Here is a 17,141-nt window from a genome sequence, read left to right as displayed (position 1 = left end):
ATTATTTGATCTTTTTCTCTGTCTATAACTTCACAAAGCTGGTAATCACTGTCTATAGAAGCACCTGTAATATGAAACACAGTAGAACTTATTTATATATTTATAAAACAATTTGTTTATGCAAAACATTGTACAAAGTTCTAGGGAATTAGCAAAAAAAGCAGGTACCTTCCCTACCTAAAAATGTTAAAATATAAACAAGGAGATTCATTGAACCTAGATGAACTATGATATCATTATTTCACTCAAAAGTCAAAAACTTCATATTTTCTTGGAACAGGAGAAAAGGCTTTGGGAAGGGAATCTGGAAAGATTTGTGTTTGAATACTGATTCACTAGTTTTCTCATTTGTAAAATGGGGATATGAAACCTGTAGTGTCTTCCTCATGTTTTATATAACATACTTAGCAAACTTTAGAGTGCTATAGAGATATAAGCTATTTCTGTGGTTAAGGACAATGAACTGGGAGTCAGGAGAACTGGTTCTAGTACCAGCTCTGTTATTTATAAAATGAGTCACCTTGGACAAGTTGCTGAAACTCTTTGAGCCTCTCTTTCCTAACATGTCAAGTGAGAGGAATGAGGCATGGAGTAGGTAATGTCTCAGGTCTCTTCCTTTGAAAAAGTCTGCCAGCTGTTCAAATATCTCATGACCTTATAAAGTGCCAAAGTGACATTACTAAAGAATAAATCTAATCATGTTACTCCCCTGCTCAAGAAACTCCAATGTCTCCCTCTTGCTTTTACAATGATACACAAATACATTTGTTTGATATTTAATGCACCATCTGGTAACAGACTACCTTTCAGAGTCATTGTAAATTACTCCTTTAGTCCCTCTACATTCCAGCCAAACTGGCCTAATGGCCATTTCCTGAATATGACATTCAATCTCCTCTGTACAGGCTGCCCCTCACGTCTGCAAGGAATTCCTCTTCACCTCTGTCTCATAAAATCCCTCAATTCTTCTGAAACACCTCAAGTACCACTACTTCCTACAAGAAACCTGTCTTATCCATTCAGATGCTAAGGAGAGGGAGGGGAAGAGATGGCTAAGGCAGATAGATCAGATATAGGTAGATAGATAGTAGATGCCCAGGTTTTCCTCATTCTTAAAAAATCTTCACTAGACCCTACCATCTTATCAATTTATTATTCTATATCTCTTCTCCATTCCACATCAAAACTTGGAAAAAAAATGTCTCTGCTCACTGCCTTCACTTCCTTTCCTCTCACTTCCTCTTCAACTCTTTGAAAAACCACCTTTCAGCTTAATCACTCAACTGAAACTGTGCTCTCCAGAGTTACCAGTGATCTCTTAATTGAATGGTCTTTTCTCAGACCTAATCCTTCTTAACATCCCTTCTTTAGATGATACCATTGACCACTCTCTTCTCTCGGATATTCTCTCCTCTCTGGGTTTTCATAACACTTGGCTCATCCCCAACCTGTCCAACAGTATGCTAGCACCCTACCATACCCAGGATGTAAGCTAGCACAGGTTCTTAGATCTGCTTTACTAGGAAGGATAGCTGTTTAAGGGGTCAACAACCTTTTTAAATTACATTCACTAGTTCAGGGGGAAAGTCAGCATCCTGAACTTCAGAGAAAATATAGAGAAAACATAAGCAGAGAAATAAAGACCAACAGACAAGGCTCTACTGCCTGAATCAAAGCAATATTGCCATACACTTTACCTATATCCCTGGATCAAGAGAGTCTTTATATCTGAGCACTTGGGGAACTCTGAACATATGACAACTCAGAGTCTCAACCAGGGAATCACAAGATTCTTCTCATAAGCGAACCCCAGAAGCAAAATACCAACCCAGAGTATATATACACTTCTCAGAACCAGAAGGCATCACAACCCTTGTGACTAATTAGAAATTAGCAAAAGGTATAAAAGTCTTCCTACAACCAATCTTTCATAGGAAAGCAAGCTGTCCTAAATGGGCTCCATGTGAGGCCTATTAATGGGGTGGGGAAGATCTTAAATCGTATTAACATTACAGACAGTTGCTACTTCTTAGCCTTTTTTTGCTGGTCCTCATCACATCCTCTAACTATGGGTGTTCTCTAAGATTCTACTTTGGCCCTTTCTCTTTTGATAATGTTATCAGATCCCATGATCTTAATGATCATTTCAATGCAGATGACTCCAAGATCCACATCCTGCACCAATCTCTTTCCCATACCCTTCAGTACCATATCATCAATTTTGTATTAGACATTTTCCTCCCTCACCCAATCAGTTTCCAGAATCATATTCTGTTTCTACTTTTGTACCAATTCTCTCACGTAACCCTTATTATCTCAGAAAACTATGACCTGAGTTCAAGCCCTTATTACTTTCCACCTAGATCAGGAGTGACCTGACCTAGATGATTGCAACAGCTTCCTAATGTTCTCCCTGCTTTGTCTCTCACTACTCTATTCCCTACTGTCAAAATGATTTTCCTTAAGCACAGATCTAACCAGGTGACTCTCCTACTCGACCAATTCCAGTGGCTTTCTATTGCCTCTAGAATAAAATATACATTCCTCTGATAAGCTTTTTAAACTCTACCATTCTGGCCCCATTTTTCATCCCCATTTTATGTTACTTTCCCTTCAGCACTCTTAGATCTACCCATACATAACCCTCCAACTACCATCTTTTTGCCTTTATATTAGCCACCCCCTATTCCTGGAATGTATTACCTCCTTACCTTTGGCTCAAGAGTCCCTCTCTTTCTTTAAGATGCAGCCCAGACACCATATTCTGCATGAAATCTTTATTAATCCTCCCCCCCCCTCCCAGTTGCTAGTGCCCTTCCTTCCGAAAATCTTTGTATTTAACTACTTTGTGTGTGTATATGTGTATGTACATAAGTACTCTGGCATTACTCCTCCAGAGTAATTATGGTCATATCTTCACTTCAGGGTTTTAGGAATACCCCAAGGCATTAGAGATATCTTTTTCTATTGCTGTTGGCTTAAATCTCCATCTGCTGTGGAACCCTGAATATTAGCTACCAGTGACTAGCACCCCCAGGTTCATTTAACCAATTAACATTGATTAACTTTTATAAAAGGATATTTACTTCAAATACTTAGCAAGAAGATCAGAATCATAATATTTTCCTTAATACCAGGGAATACCATTCCCCTATACCTCCTCAGTCCCTAGAAAGAATGGACTCAGATTTAACAGTTACTACATCAGCATTCATCCTACCAAGTTCACATCCAAATGCAGTATAGCTTCTGTATGAATTTCCATCTCAGCTATTGCTGGGCATGGTTCTGAAGATCCCACCTCCATCCTCAATACTGGATTGGCCACCTGTAAAACTTGGCATGAACTCTACTCCCAGACTTCCTGGTAGCTGGATCTCCAGTCTGACCTTTGAAAATTCACAAAAATAGAGTTATCTCTAGTTTCATTCACCTAGAAGCAGGAAAACTAAATAGTTCAGGGATTCCCTTCCCCTCAACCCTTCCAACAGATGCCCGTCAGATTATGGCTGACCTGGTCTTGGAGTCAAAAGACCTGATGTGGAGAACCAAGCCACTTTTTAGTTATGTGATATTGGGCAAACCACCCCATTCCCCAGAGTTTCATTTTCCTCATTTGTAAAATAGGAATAACAGTACTCACACTTACTTCCTAGGATTGTTATATTGGCGGGGGAGTAGTGCTTGGTGAATTGTAACATTGTATAAAAATGTGAGTTATTATTTGCTGGATTTTTTTGGCCACCACCCAATATTGGGTCATTTAAAAAATGAACCCATGTATACATCTCCTGAATCATAATTGATACTTCAAAGCCCCTCAGCTTTCAAATATAGTTTGTATTATTTCTCTCTAACTACATTCCTTTACTCCCTCACTGAAGTACATCTGCTGCTTTCCTGCCCACTCATACAGCTTTGTAAGACCTTCCTTCACTTTATCTCCATCTGCCTCCATCTTACTACGAAGAAGGGCTTTAGTGTTATCTACAGATTTAGTGATTTTAATACTATCTTCCCTTTCCTCTATCTCTTTATAAAACTAAGAGTTATGAGTTGGGGTGGATCACATTCAAATGTATTTATTAACTGTGAAACAAATATCTTTTCTATGACCACCAAACATTTCATTCTTATTGTCAATCAGTCAGTTAACAGTTATCAAACACATACTATGTGCCAGGAACTGTACTGAGTGCCAGGGATACAAAGGTTCTGTTTTATTCATGCTCTCAAGGAGCTTGTCATCTAATGGGGGAGAAAATAGACAACTATTTACGGGATAGATACAGATATGAAATATACTATGTATTGTGTATTTATATACATACATGTGTGCACACATGTGCGTACACACACATATTCACACACATCTATACACACATACACAGATATACACACATACACACATATACATATACACACATATGCACATATATACACACATACACACTATATATACACTTATACACATATAATACACACATACACACACATATATATTCTCTTTCTCAGTCTCTCTCTCTCTTACAGTGAGCATGAGCTCTGTAATGCTTATACTAACTGATTAAACATACTAAAGCTTCCCTTTTTCCGGGGAGCAGCCCAACTAGCCAGTCAGGAAGACTTCTGCTGCCCAGGACTGCTTGACCAGTGATCATTTTGAAAGTACACTTTAGCTGAACTGGGAGATGCCTGCAAGTTCTGAAAAGAGTCTTGACCAACTCAGAGAGAAAAAGCAACATTTTGCTTTCTGACTTATCAAAAGAGCAGCAATCCTCCTGCTTTCTGATTTATTATTGTAGTTACAGACATCTTCTTCCTAGACCACCACTTCCCACCTGACTTTCCCATTTACTATAAATCTTCTTTAACCCTGACTTAGCCATAAATACCTCAAAAAACACCAAAATACCTCAAATATATAGAAATACCTCACCTTTTCTCACTCCCCTTTGAGCATATGAGGCCACTGTCTCACTGCTCCAGTATGCAAGCTGCTTCTTCTCAGGCAATAAATGCGGTTATAATCTTCGTAAACTGTGACCAGACCCTGGTTTATCCCAGGTCCCCCTTTTTGAACCTGGAGTTTCTTCCATTTTAGCAGTTCACCAAGGTTCTTATTTTAATAATATGAACACGTGTGTGTGACACATACATATGTGTGTATCTATGTGTCTATCAACACATACAGGAAAAATTGAAGACAATCTTGGAGGGAAGTCAGGAAAATTAAGGAAGACTAGGAAAGGCTTTTTTCAGAAGCTAGGACTTTAGCTGAGACTTGAAGGACGCCAAGGGAACCAGAATGCAGAGATGAGGAGGGAGAAAATTCCAGTCATGAAATTCAGAGACAGAGTGTCCTGTTTAAGAACAGCAAGCAAGTCAGAGTCACTGGATTACCGAAGAGAGGAAGGCATCATTTTATGAGGATTTTATATTTGATCCTGGAGATGATAGGGAGCCACAAGAGTTTATTGACTAGGAAGGTGACATGGTCAACCTTCATTTTTAGGAAGATCAATTTGACCACTGAGTGGAAGAAGGACCAGAGTGGGGAAGAGATTTTGTCAAGGAAACTAATTAATTAGCGGGCTATTTCAATAGCCAAAGAGTAAAGAGATTAGGACCTTCGATATGTGTGGCATGGTGGCAATAGCAGAGGAGAAAAGAGGATCTTTAGGAGGCATTACAAAAGACAGCTATTATTGGAATTTCTGCTCCCCATACCCCTCAGTGTATCACATGGGAGAAATGGAGGAGAGCAGGAGAAGATCTTGTGATTGTTACAATCAAATTTATGTGCAATCAACCATTATGTTTAGGATTAAAAAAAAAAAAATCTAACTTCCCCACACAGATTCACTTTACTGTAATTATCCACATAATTCAGACCACAACCATACCCAAAAAGTAAAGAAAAAAGAAAGAAAGAAAACCCTGAAAAATCTTTGTGTGTATCCACTCTTAATACTTGGAAGATCTTACCATCAGATAGATCATTATCCATCTAGCTGACTTCTTAAAGTCTAGCTCAGATGCTACCAACTTGGAGAATCCTTCTCTGATTCCACAAGAAGGAATGTTAACATTCCTTCCTTCTCCTCCAAAAAATGCAACTCTTTGTTTATGCCACTCATATACTCTCGATGCATCACATTTCATTTTGTATTAATAAGTTAATTGCTTAAAGCCACTTGAGTGAATATGGTCATGCCACCAAATAACTGGTTGGTGATTACAAATATTTTTTAAAAATCACTTATCTGACAGAGTTAGGTGACCTGTTTTCTTTCCTTTCTTAGGATCATAGAGTTAGAGTCAGAGGAAAAGTTAGAGGCCATGCAGCTTTATTTTATAGATGAGGAAAGGGGAGCCCCAAGAGGTTGTAGTTCGTTCAGGTGATGAGTGACGGAGGCAGATCCTCTGATTCCCAAGACATGGAACTTTCTACTGCATATTTTTCTTGAACTACTTGCTGATCCTTCAAAATAGCACTCACTCTCCCACCTCTGTGTTTTTGCATTGGCTGTGCTCCATGCCTGTAAAACTCTTCTTCACCTCTCCTTCTAACTTCCTTCAAGACTCAGCTGAAATCCCAGTTTTTGCAAGAGGCCTTGCCCAGCTCTTCCCCCTCTCCTTCTAATCCGAGATGACTACCTTCCATTTTCTTTGATATATCTTTAAGTAGCTGTTTTCATGTTATCTCTCCCCCATCACAATGTGAGCTCTTTGCAGGCAGATTCTTTTTGCCCTTCTTTGTTGAATGATCAAATGAGATATTTGTGAAGGGCTTAGCATAGTGACTGGCACATAGTAGGCACTGTATAAACACTTACTCCCTTTTCCTCCTTGTCTGTTTCTCCAGCATTTAGCACAGTGCCTGGTATACTGTGAACATTTAATATGATCTTCTCATTAAATTAGAGCTGATTTACCCTTTCTCCACTGAAAGGAAATGCAGCATTGAAAAAATGCAAAAAGTATATATTAAATGTTTACAATATGCCAAGCACTATGCTAAGTGCTGGAGAAACAGAGGAGGAAAGGGAGGAGTTGGGGAGAGAGAGACAGAGAGGGAGAAGGAGGGAGGCAAAGACAAAATGTAATTAAGACATGTACCTTCTGCTGTGGAGATTACAGTCTCATAGGCAGTAGCTTAATGTGGGAGGATAGGAAAGAAAGAAAATAGAATTTTGTTAATTTTAAAAAATAAAATAAAATAGAGAGTTTGCTACAGATGTGGAAAGCATTTTCAGATGAGGTCACTGTATCATTAGCTATGCTTAGTTGTTTACTTTGTTACAAGAAACGTCTCACAGAGTGGAAACAATCTGTAAATGTTTGTAATGGAAAAACAAGACACATCAATAATTTTTTTAAATTTAGTTTGCTTATTTCCCCCTTGGTAATTATTATGAACTTCCAAATGCCACAGTTTTCTCATCCCTTAAGGTCTTTTAAGATAAATTTTCAAAACCATTTGAATTATTTTCTCTTAAATTTTTTTTTCTAGCTGTATTGCTATTTGTGTGTGAACTCAGGTCCTCTGCTAGACTAAGCACTGTGAGGTCAGGGACTTCCTTTAATTTATCACCCTGTCTCCCTCAAGGCCTGTCTTAGTGGTGTGCAGATAGGAAGCATTTACATATTGGTTTTATTGAACTGACAAAGGGAAAAACTAGTTTTAAAATTATCTTAACTACTTTTTATCTCAAAGTGACCTAGTTCCCAGCTTATTTCTTTTATTAAATATTTAGTTATTAACTATTTACAAAGGTCAAAAGAAATGAATGAAATATGAACTTTGATGTGACTTGTCAATATATTTTGAATATTTTATTTCAGGAAAAAAAATTATATATTTTAATTTAATTTAGGTTTCCAATACAGACAATCTTCAGAATAACAATGCCCAGAAGAAATCAATTGTAGGCCAGACTGTATTGTAATCCTCACCTACTAGGAGATCTTCGAGAAACTAGCCTTGGGTGGGTATGAATGGTTCCACGTTAAAGCTCTTGTCTTCCATGCTTGCAGTCTGGGTTCGATTCCTGAATAATAAAGCTGTCACGATCTTATTTTATAAAATGGATATAAAAGAATATAGGAAGCTACTCCAAATCCTAGACTTAAAAGCTGATTTTTTTGTGATTGACAGGTCAACCCAAAGTTAACTGAGTTGTTTGCTTTTTTATTTCTGTTTTACAGCGCCTGGACATCTTATTTTATTTTAGCTCTATTTGACTATCTCTGTATTTACCAGCTATGAAATCTTTCAAGAAGAGCGGAAAGGGGTCAGTTTCAATATTTCCGATTTTGCCGGAAAGTGCCGTTAAAAATAGTAACTACCACGAAGAGATAAGAAAAGAGTAGCTTTCCTGGAGATGCCGGGGATTGAACCCGGGACCTCACACATGCGAAGCGCGCGCTCTACCACTGAGCTACATCCCCCAGCTACGGCGAGCTCCTCCGCTCCGGGTATTCATTCGTTCTCACACATGGACTCCGCGCGATCCGATGAAATTGTTGGTGTTTCAGCCTTTCTCCGTACCCAGGAGGACCGTGGCGCCCTTCCCCCACACACATACGAGCTGTGGACTCCGGGGACTCCTCCATCGGCGGGTCTAAGGGAGGGCTCGCGGGCACGCACAGAGGCGGGAGGCCGCTGCTCAGGCTCGGTGTCTCGAGCGGCCGCGGGAGCCCCGGTGTGGACAAGCCAAGGCCCTGTCCCGGCCTCAGGCTTCCTGGGGCGTTGGGGCGGGGTGGAAAGGTGTGCTCACTCCCGCTGGATCTTCTCTGCTTGCCTTTCATCGTATTATTCCAGCCCTTTTTCAAGGTGGGGTGAGGGGGACGGAGGATAATGTGTGGGAAAATGCCCGGAGCGGGAGGGGGCGAGGGGAGGCTTTGCTGCGCCGACGGTCTCAGTGGTCCCAAGACTCCTGGATCCCAAGTACCAGACCAGGGCCCTGCCAGTCCTGCCGCCGAAAAGGATATATGGATTCCTGGCCCAGGAGAGGGTTTTCCGGGGGTCAGCACCTTTTCCAGCTTTTGAGGTCCCCAAGACATAATAAAAATTAAGGTTCATGAAAACACAATATGACGGCAAAAGGGGGGAAAGGGGAGACATCTGGTTTTTTTTAATGTATTAAAATCTTTTCTGAATTTCACCTTTTCTTCCTTCCCTATCACTCCCCATGTAATTGCACTGCAGTTTTAATGCACCGACTGCAAGCTCGGGGAACCATTCCAATTCCCTTGCCCCATTCATTGTTGACCTAATAAAAGCTTTATCTGATAAACTTGAAGGCTCCTTGGAGTGAGAGGCCCAGCGAGGTTATCCTCCTGGCATCCCTTCTGATGCACCTGGGCCTGCTCCCTGTAAAGCAGAGGATCCAGATGCACCTCACACAGTGCTTGGCACATAATAAATACTGTCATTGAGGCATCAAGAACCATCCTTTTATGCCCATCTTCTCTGGCATCTACCTCTCCAGTCAACAACACCCAGTGTGCCAGAGCTGGCCAAAACCAACCACAAACAATATCCCACCCAAAGCTACTCTAAATCCCTTTACATTAAAGTTAGATTTGAATTCAGAGCACAGGATTAAAAATTATGGCTCTATTTAACACCTGATACTTATTGCCTTGGGCAAGTAACATAACCTTCTCTCTAGACCCAACTGTAAAATGCGAAGGAGCTGACTAAATGACCCTGACTTTTTGTTGTTAGCTCTGAATCTGTATGTCCTGTGATATATAACAGGGTCCACAAATAACCCAAAAACTCTTGGTAAAGAAATCAGTGCCATCCTTTAAATATGGAAAAGTTGGCATGCACCTTGCTTTCCCTTCTTCCATTATATTTGTCTTTCTACTTTACTAACAAAACCCTTGAACCTGGCCAAGGCCTTAGATTTAATTAACACAGAAAGATTTCAGAACATACATCTACAGGTTGAGGCCCAAAGTTTATTTTACTGCAAATGATTAAAGGTACTGTAGCCTATTTCCACAGTAAAAATGTTGCATTATTCTACTAAACACAAATCTTGGTTTCCAAGATTATATGTTGACTAAAACACGCACACACACGCACACATGCCCACTAATGACAGTATTAGATTAATACTCTTAACTTTTTATGATAAGGGGAGCCTGAGGTAATATGTATAAAATAAATGCCCAGACAATCCAAGAACTTCATTTTGCCCAAACTTTCTCTTCCATTTAGTACAGCAGGGCCATCTGGAAAGGAAATAGAGTAGAAGAAAGGTATCTTTTGGTCCAGGCCTTTTACAATGCCCTTTCCCTCAGGGCTGCTAGGACCGTCCAGCTGCCCAAAGAACCCTACCCTGGTATTCACTTTCTCTGGGCTTACCTTTTCCAGCCTATAGCTTCAGAGCACTCCTAAACACTATTTCCAAATCACCTCTCTCCTCAGAATAAAGCTACCCCACATTCCATTTCCCAGAAACTTGATGGCTAATTAACACAATAAATTAATTCCTGTTGAGATGGTAATGTGTTACCCCTCCTAGGTATGAGAAAATTGACTTAAAGGGTCGGAGCTAAAGTTATTGAGGTAGGCCCTTAGGGCAATTTGTGGCCTTCCAAGTGAGTTCTGGTTTCCCAGCAGTCTAATCACCCTTGGGCTTTTGCGAACACTGCCTCGGTGGGGAAGTCTTGTACTCCAGTTGGTAACCGCTTTTTCCCCCTCCCCAGCTCCCCGACACCAACCCACACAAATCCCTTACAAAATCATTTTTATATTCCCATCTCCTATTTCCGAGATCCTGTTAGTACAAAGGTTCTGTATTCTGTCTCTAAGAGTAGCTTAACAAACTGTAAATTACTTTTTTACTTTCCTCTCACCTTTCTAGCACCTAGTAGGGTTTCAGTTTCCTCTTCTCTAAAATGAGGTTGGACTGAATGACCTCTATGATCCTTCTCCCCACCCTCCCACCCCAAATCCAATCATCCTATTAAATAAAGTAGCCACAAGGCAGAAAGCCAAAGAATAAAGTAGAAAAAGTTAAAAATCTGTGTAATCCATAAATGGGGAATTTTCTAAAGCGGACTGTCTGCTCTGAATCATTTATATATTTAAGATTTTGCTCTTCAAGAAGAATAAACCATGTGCTGATTTGAAGTGTCCTTCCTATGTTTGAGGGACTGTCATGTGGAAGAGGGTTCAGGTTCAGTCCTTATTTTAGGTTGCTCTGCAGGGTAAAATAATCAGTAAAACAAGTTAACAAGAAGGCATCTTCCATAGAAGAGCATCTCATCAATTACATGGTTCCAACCATAGATTGGGCAGCTAGCTAGTGCAGTAGTTTCCAGATCTGGAGTCAGGAAGATCTGTATTCAAATTTAGCCTCAGACATTTACTGACTCTCAGACCCTGGACAAGTCCTTTAACCCTCTATACTTCAGTTTCCTCATCTGTAAAATGATGTGGAGAAGGAAACCACTCCAGTATCATTGCCAAGAAAATCCCAAATTGGATCACAAAGAATCAGATATAACTGAAGAACAATCGATTGAGCTATATAGCCTTTGATATTGTTAACCCCATTTTCCTCTTGGCTCCTCACTCTTCCCTAAGTGTCCATGACGCTATTGTCTCCTGGCTCTCTCTTCCTTCCTGTCTGAGGCTCCTGTCCCTCCCAGCCATTTATCTATTTTTTTCTTTTCTATTAAAGAGGCCATCCCCCAATTACTTTTTAAAGAGGCTTATTCACTGAATGGACATTACCTCACTTTAGGTGAGTACCTGAAAAAGCCTTAGCCTAAAAGACCAAGATCTCCCATTTCATCCTGGGCCATCTCCAGTCATCCTGATGAATATTTGGTCACTGGATCCAGATGGCTCAGGAGAAGAAACGAAGCTGGTAACTTGCACAGCCTTTCCTCACTCAAAACAAATTTAAGTGCAAGTCATGTCATCATTTTTCTGATGTCATGGTCCTCTTCGAAAACAAAGGAAGAACACAACTCTTCTCAGTCTTTATGCAGGTGACTCTCTAATCAATATTCAGATCTGATCTCCTCTGAACTCCAGTCCTGCATCATCAATTGTCTATGAGACACTGAAATTCACCTAAATGTTCTGTAGGCATAGAGATGGATCTTGCCCCTGTTTTGCACTTAGTACAGTGCCCAGTACTTAGCAGACACTAAAGGAATGCTAGTTGACTGATTGACTGATCTCAAACTCAGCACATTCAAAACAGCTTTTTTTTCTTTTCTCCCAAATCCTCCATTCTTTCAAACTTTCCTATTTCCACTGAGGTCATCAACATTCTTTTAGTCACTGAAGTTTAGGATCTTCTCAACTCTTCCTTTTCCCTTACTCCTCATTTCCAATGAGTTGTCAAGGCTGGATTCTACCTCCACAATATATTCCACATCCTATCCTTCCCCTTTCTCCCCATACAAACAGTCATTCTCCTGGTTCAGCCTTTGGTCACCTTTCTTCTGGACTACTGTAATAGCCTCCTAATTGTTTCAAGCAGAAATTACTTTCTATGTATTTTGTCTTTAGAGATAGCTAGGTGGTGGTAGATAGAACTCTGGATTTGTACTCAAGAATAACTCCATTTGAATTCTACCTCAGACACTTTAACTAGCTGCGTGACTCTGGGTAAGTCACAATTTCTCAGCCTCAATTCCCTCATCTGAAAAAGGGGGTAATAGTACTTATCCACAGGGATATTTTGAGGATCAAATGAGATTATGTGTATAATATATAAATACATAAATGTACATGTATATATACACATTATATATATGCATATGCATATATTATATAAAATGTTTTGCAAATCTTGAAACAGTATATGAATGTAAACTGTTATTTAATCTAATGTATATATACATATATATATATATATATATATATATATATATATATATATATATATATATATATATATATATATATATATATATATGTTGTTCCCCTCTCTCTACCTCAGTAGAACATAATCTACTATACTTGAGATCAGGTACCACTTTTTTTTTAAAATTTGTATTCCCAGTGCTCAGCACAGGTGATTAGTACATAGGAGGCATTTAATCAATTCTTGTCAAATGAATGAATACAGAGGAGGAAACTGAAACCCACCTTAACAACTTAGCAAAGGTCACACACATTGTAGAGATGGAACTCAAACAACATCTTATATATTTCATAGAAAGTAATTTCTGATAGGCAGACACTAGCAACTCTAGATTTCAGAATAGGCTTCCAGTAGGAGGTAGTAGGTCAACTGAGCTTTCATGGAAGTTGGGTGGAGGTGGGCACATTCCAGAACTAGGGGGTTGGTTGGGCAGGATTTATCAGCTTATGCAAAAGCATGGAAGGTCATGTGCTGGAAACAACAAGTACACCTATGTGGCTTAGATAAAGTACATGACCGGGAACAAGGTGAATTCTGTTTGGAAAAATAAGTTTGAACCAGATTGTGAAGACCTTTAATTACCAAACAGAAGAGTTTTTATTTTGTGCCAGAGACAAGAAGGAGACACCAGAGTTTCTTGACCTGGGGAATGACATGGTCAGACTAGAGTTTTAAGGATTATCAATTTGGCAACAACGAGAAGGATATTTTGGAGTGGTGAGAGAGACGAGACAGGAAGAATAGTTAGAGAGATTCAGTCTCAGGTTCTTAAACTTCTGATCTATTGCATGACATGATCCTGCTTTACAAGTTAGTAGGCTCCAACATAACTGGAAGTCTTTTAGTGAAGAAGGCAGGATAGCCTATTCCTTGAGCGAGATGACACCTGACATAACTTACAACCGTAGCATTCAATAGTTCTATGGATTAATTTATTACAATACAAACCACTCTGAATCCAAATTTCAATTTAAAAAAACCACAAGTGGCTTTATCCCAGGCAGGAATATTTTAAATCAATCATTTTTGAAGGCATTCTGAATGGCAACTGAGTTTCATTCCACTTAATTCTAACTGCTGGGAACCCACATGTACAAAAAATATTTATAGCAGCTCTTTTCGTGGAGGCAAAGAAGTGGAAATTGAGGGAATGCCTGTCAATTGGGGAATGGCTGAACAAGTTGTGGTATATGAATGTGATCAAGTACTATTGTACTGTAAGAAATGGTGAAGGGGATGGGTTCAGAAAAACCTGGGAAGACTTGTATGAATTGACGAAAAGTGAAGTGAACAGAACCAGGAGAAAAATCTACAGAGTAACAGCAATATTATAAAGATGATAAACTGTCCGTCTACTCCAGAAACAGAACCAATACATTCAAAATATAGATTGGAGCATTTTTTTCTCCTTTCTTCTTTTTGAACATGGCTAATACAGAAATTTGTTTTGCATGATTTCATATTTGTAATGGGCTTCATATTTGCCTTCTCATGGGCAGGGAAAAGACAGAGCAGGGGGGAATCTGAAACTGAAAATAAAAATAAAATTGTCCAGATTGAAAATGGAATAAGGAGCAGAAGACAATGGCCCAAGAAAAGATTTTTTCATACCGCTCGTCCAGGAAGGAGATAGATTCTGTGCACCTCTGCTGCATCCAATGGGGAGGAAGGAATAAAAGAGATTGGGTACTACCAGACACCTCTACATTCCATTGGTGTGACATAGGGTAAACAAAGAAAGAACTGCTGGCCACTTCCAGGTGCTGTGATCTCAACTGTATGCAGTAGCCAAGGACAGATTGCATATGCATTTTGTGTATTTGTATAATTCTTTATTTGGGGTCAGCCTCAGGCAAAATTGGGAATTAGGAAAATTTTCTTTCTGGTCCAAGGTTCTCCATTCCAGAACCTTCTCCTTTTGGTGCCTCTCCCTACCCCAGGCACCCAAGTATCTTTATGCTGCCTCTTGCATACGTATCTCCAAGGTCACTCTTTAAGTTCCAGATATTCCAGTCCTGCTTCCTTTCCCAGGTTTTCCCCCATTCTTTTCCCCAACACCAAAGAATGCTTATTTATCCTGAGTCCCTCCCATCCCCCCAGGGCTTGGCTAGGCTAATCTGATAAAAATATGTTATGGTAATACTTTATTTTTTTTTTATTATTCATGGTAATACTTTAAAAGGGACAGCTAGTTCGCATAACAGAGAGAGTGCCAGGCCTGGAGTCAGGAAAACTCATCCACCTGAGTTCAAATCTGGCCTCAGATACTTACCATGTGTGATCCTGGGCCAGTCACTTTTAACCCTGTTAAGCTCATCTGTAAAATGAACTGGAGGAGGAAATGGCAAACCTCTCTCTTTGTCAAGAAAATCCCAAATGGGATTATGAAGCGTCAACATATGATGAAAAAGCAAAAAATACTTTAAAAACTGAAAACAGCTTAATATGGTACCACTTTTAGAAATATTAATATTTCCTTATCCTAAAGGAATGATTCTCTAATGGTAGAATTTCAGACACAAGGCCAAAGAGTATTGGAGGTATTTTTTGGCAGGAAATCCCATCTGAATCTCAACATCTTTATCAGATCCCAGAATCTATTGCCATTGTGCCACGTCATGGAATCTGAATAAGTGAAGCAAGTCCCTGAGGTAGCACTTCTCTGGCTGTGCAAACATCAGCTGGAAAACAATTTATTATTTCTCAAATTATTTTAGATGTTTTTATTGGATATTTCCTTGTCCTTATCTCTTCTTCTGCTAGATTGTAAACTCCTTGAAGTCATAGACATAGAATCATTGGATTCTGAAGTGGCCTTGGGAATTATCTAGGCAAGGGGTTCTTGACCCACGAATTTTAAAAAAATAATGTTATTTCAATACAAATGGTATCCTTTGTGATCCAGTATGTTTTATTTCATGCACTTCAAAATATATTCTAAGAAGGGGCTGATAGACTTCAACAGACTTGCCAAACACACACACACACACACAGAAAAAGGTTAAGAAACTCTCATCTAATTCATATCTTTCATTTTGGAGATTAGAAACTTGAGGCTTCGAGAAGTAAGGTAACTTTCCCAAGGTCACAAATGTAGGAAGAGACAATCTAGATTTAAACCCATCTCATATCATTTTTTTATCTTTTTTTTTTTTAATTCCAGTGCTTTCTACTATAGTAAATGTTTTTGTCTTGGTTTTTAAGCTGTTAAGTTGAATTTCTATCTCACCCTCCAGAAATCGTGTGGATAAAATCAGTAATTATGAGGTCATGCTACTTGCTGAGTTACCAGCAGTTACAAAAACTACAGGTACATGGAGAGAATTCATGAGCAGAGTAGAAAGAGGGTCTTCTCTTGGAATCCAGAAAGGTGTTTGTATCCTCCTGAATAAGAAAGGGAGGAAAGGGATGAATTGGTTTACATGATATGCAATAAAACTTATAGCTCTTTCAATTACATCACTTTGCTCCTCAGGGTCATAATTATTAGAAATAACTCATCACTATAGTTAATTATTATTAATAACCACCCTGAGGGTCAAAGTGGTGCATTTGCAAAGACTGCTACATTTATTCTATTCAAGATCCAACCATGAACTACACTGTTGTCCAAAGACAAACCTAGCTAAATTCTGAGAAGCTGGTTGGCCTCTGGTGAAGTTATCATTGTTGTAAGGCTATCTCTTAAATCATAAAGAAATAACACCTTGTTTCTGGTTCAGTAAAAGGAGGACCAGTTTAGCCATGTCAATTATGTCTCTACTTCAGGGCTTTAGGGATACACTAAGGAAGTATTTCTTCCCTCCTTTTGGCTCAAGCCCCCATTATGGGTACGTGCCCTTTCTCCACTATTAGCCACCAGTGACTAGTGCCCTAATTCCATTTAACCAATTAACATAAATTAGCCTTTACAAAAGGATATTTACTTTGAAGATATAGCAGGAACAGAAGTACTAATGTTTTCCCCAAATAATTTGGGGGTACATTCTGCCCTGATAACATAGAGTTCTCTGAGGAGAGTGGGCTAAGACTTAACATACTTTCTACTTAGCATTGATTCCATCAAGTTCACATCCAGATGTGGCATGATTGTAAGAAGAGTCTTCATTTCAGCTACCACTGGGATGGGTCTTGAAAGCTTTTCCTTGCTCCTCAGGGTTTCACTGCTGTGTTAGCACTGAGACTACTTATGGAATTTGTAGCATGCTCCAAAGTTTCTCCAATACACTTCTT

General features: G+C 39.3%; 1 non-coding gene across 1 annotated transcript; it reads right to left on the bottom strand.

Annotated features, from left to right (window-relative positions):
* Positions 1 to 8,382: 8,382 nt before the first annotated feature.
* On the bottom strand, positions 8,383 to 8,454 carry TRNAA-CGC (transfer RNA alanine (anticodon CGC)). The gene has a single exon. It is a non-coding gene; the product is annotated as a tRNA-Ala (tRNA).
* Between the last annotated feature and the right edge of the window lie 8,687 nt (positions 8,455 to 17,141).

This window comes from Notamacropus eugenii, chromosome 5 (assembly GCF_028372415.1).
Source record: "Notamacropus eugenii isolate mMacEug1 chromosome 5, mMacEug1.pri_v2, whole genome shotgun sequence".
Taxonomy (NCBI): Eukaryota; Metazoa; Chordata; class Mammalia; order Diprotodontia; family Macropodidae; genus Notamacropus; species Notamacropus eugenii.
This window is presented reverse-complemented; position numbering and strand designations above follow the sequence as displayed.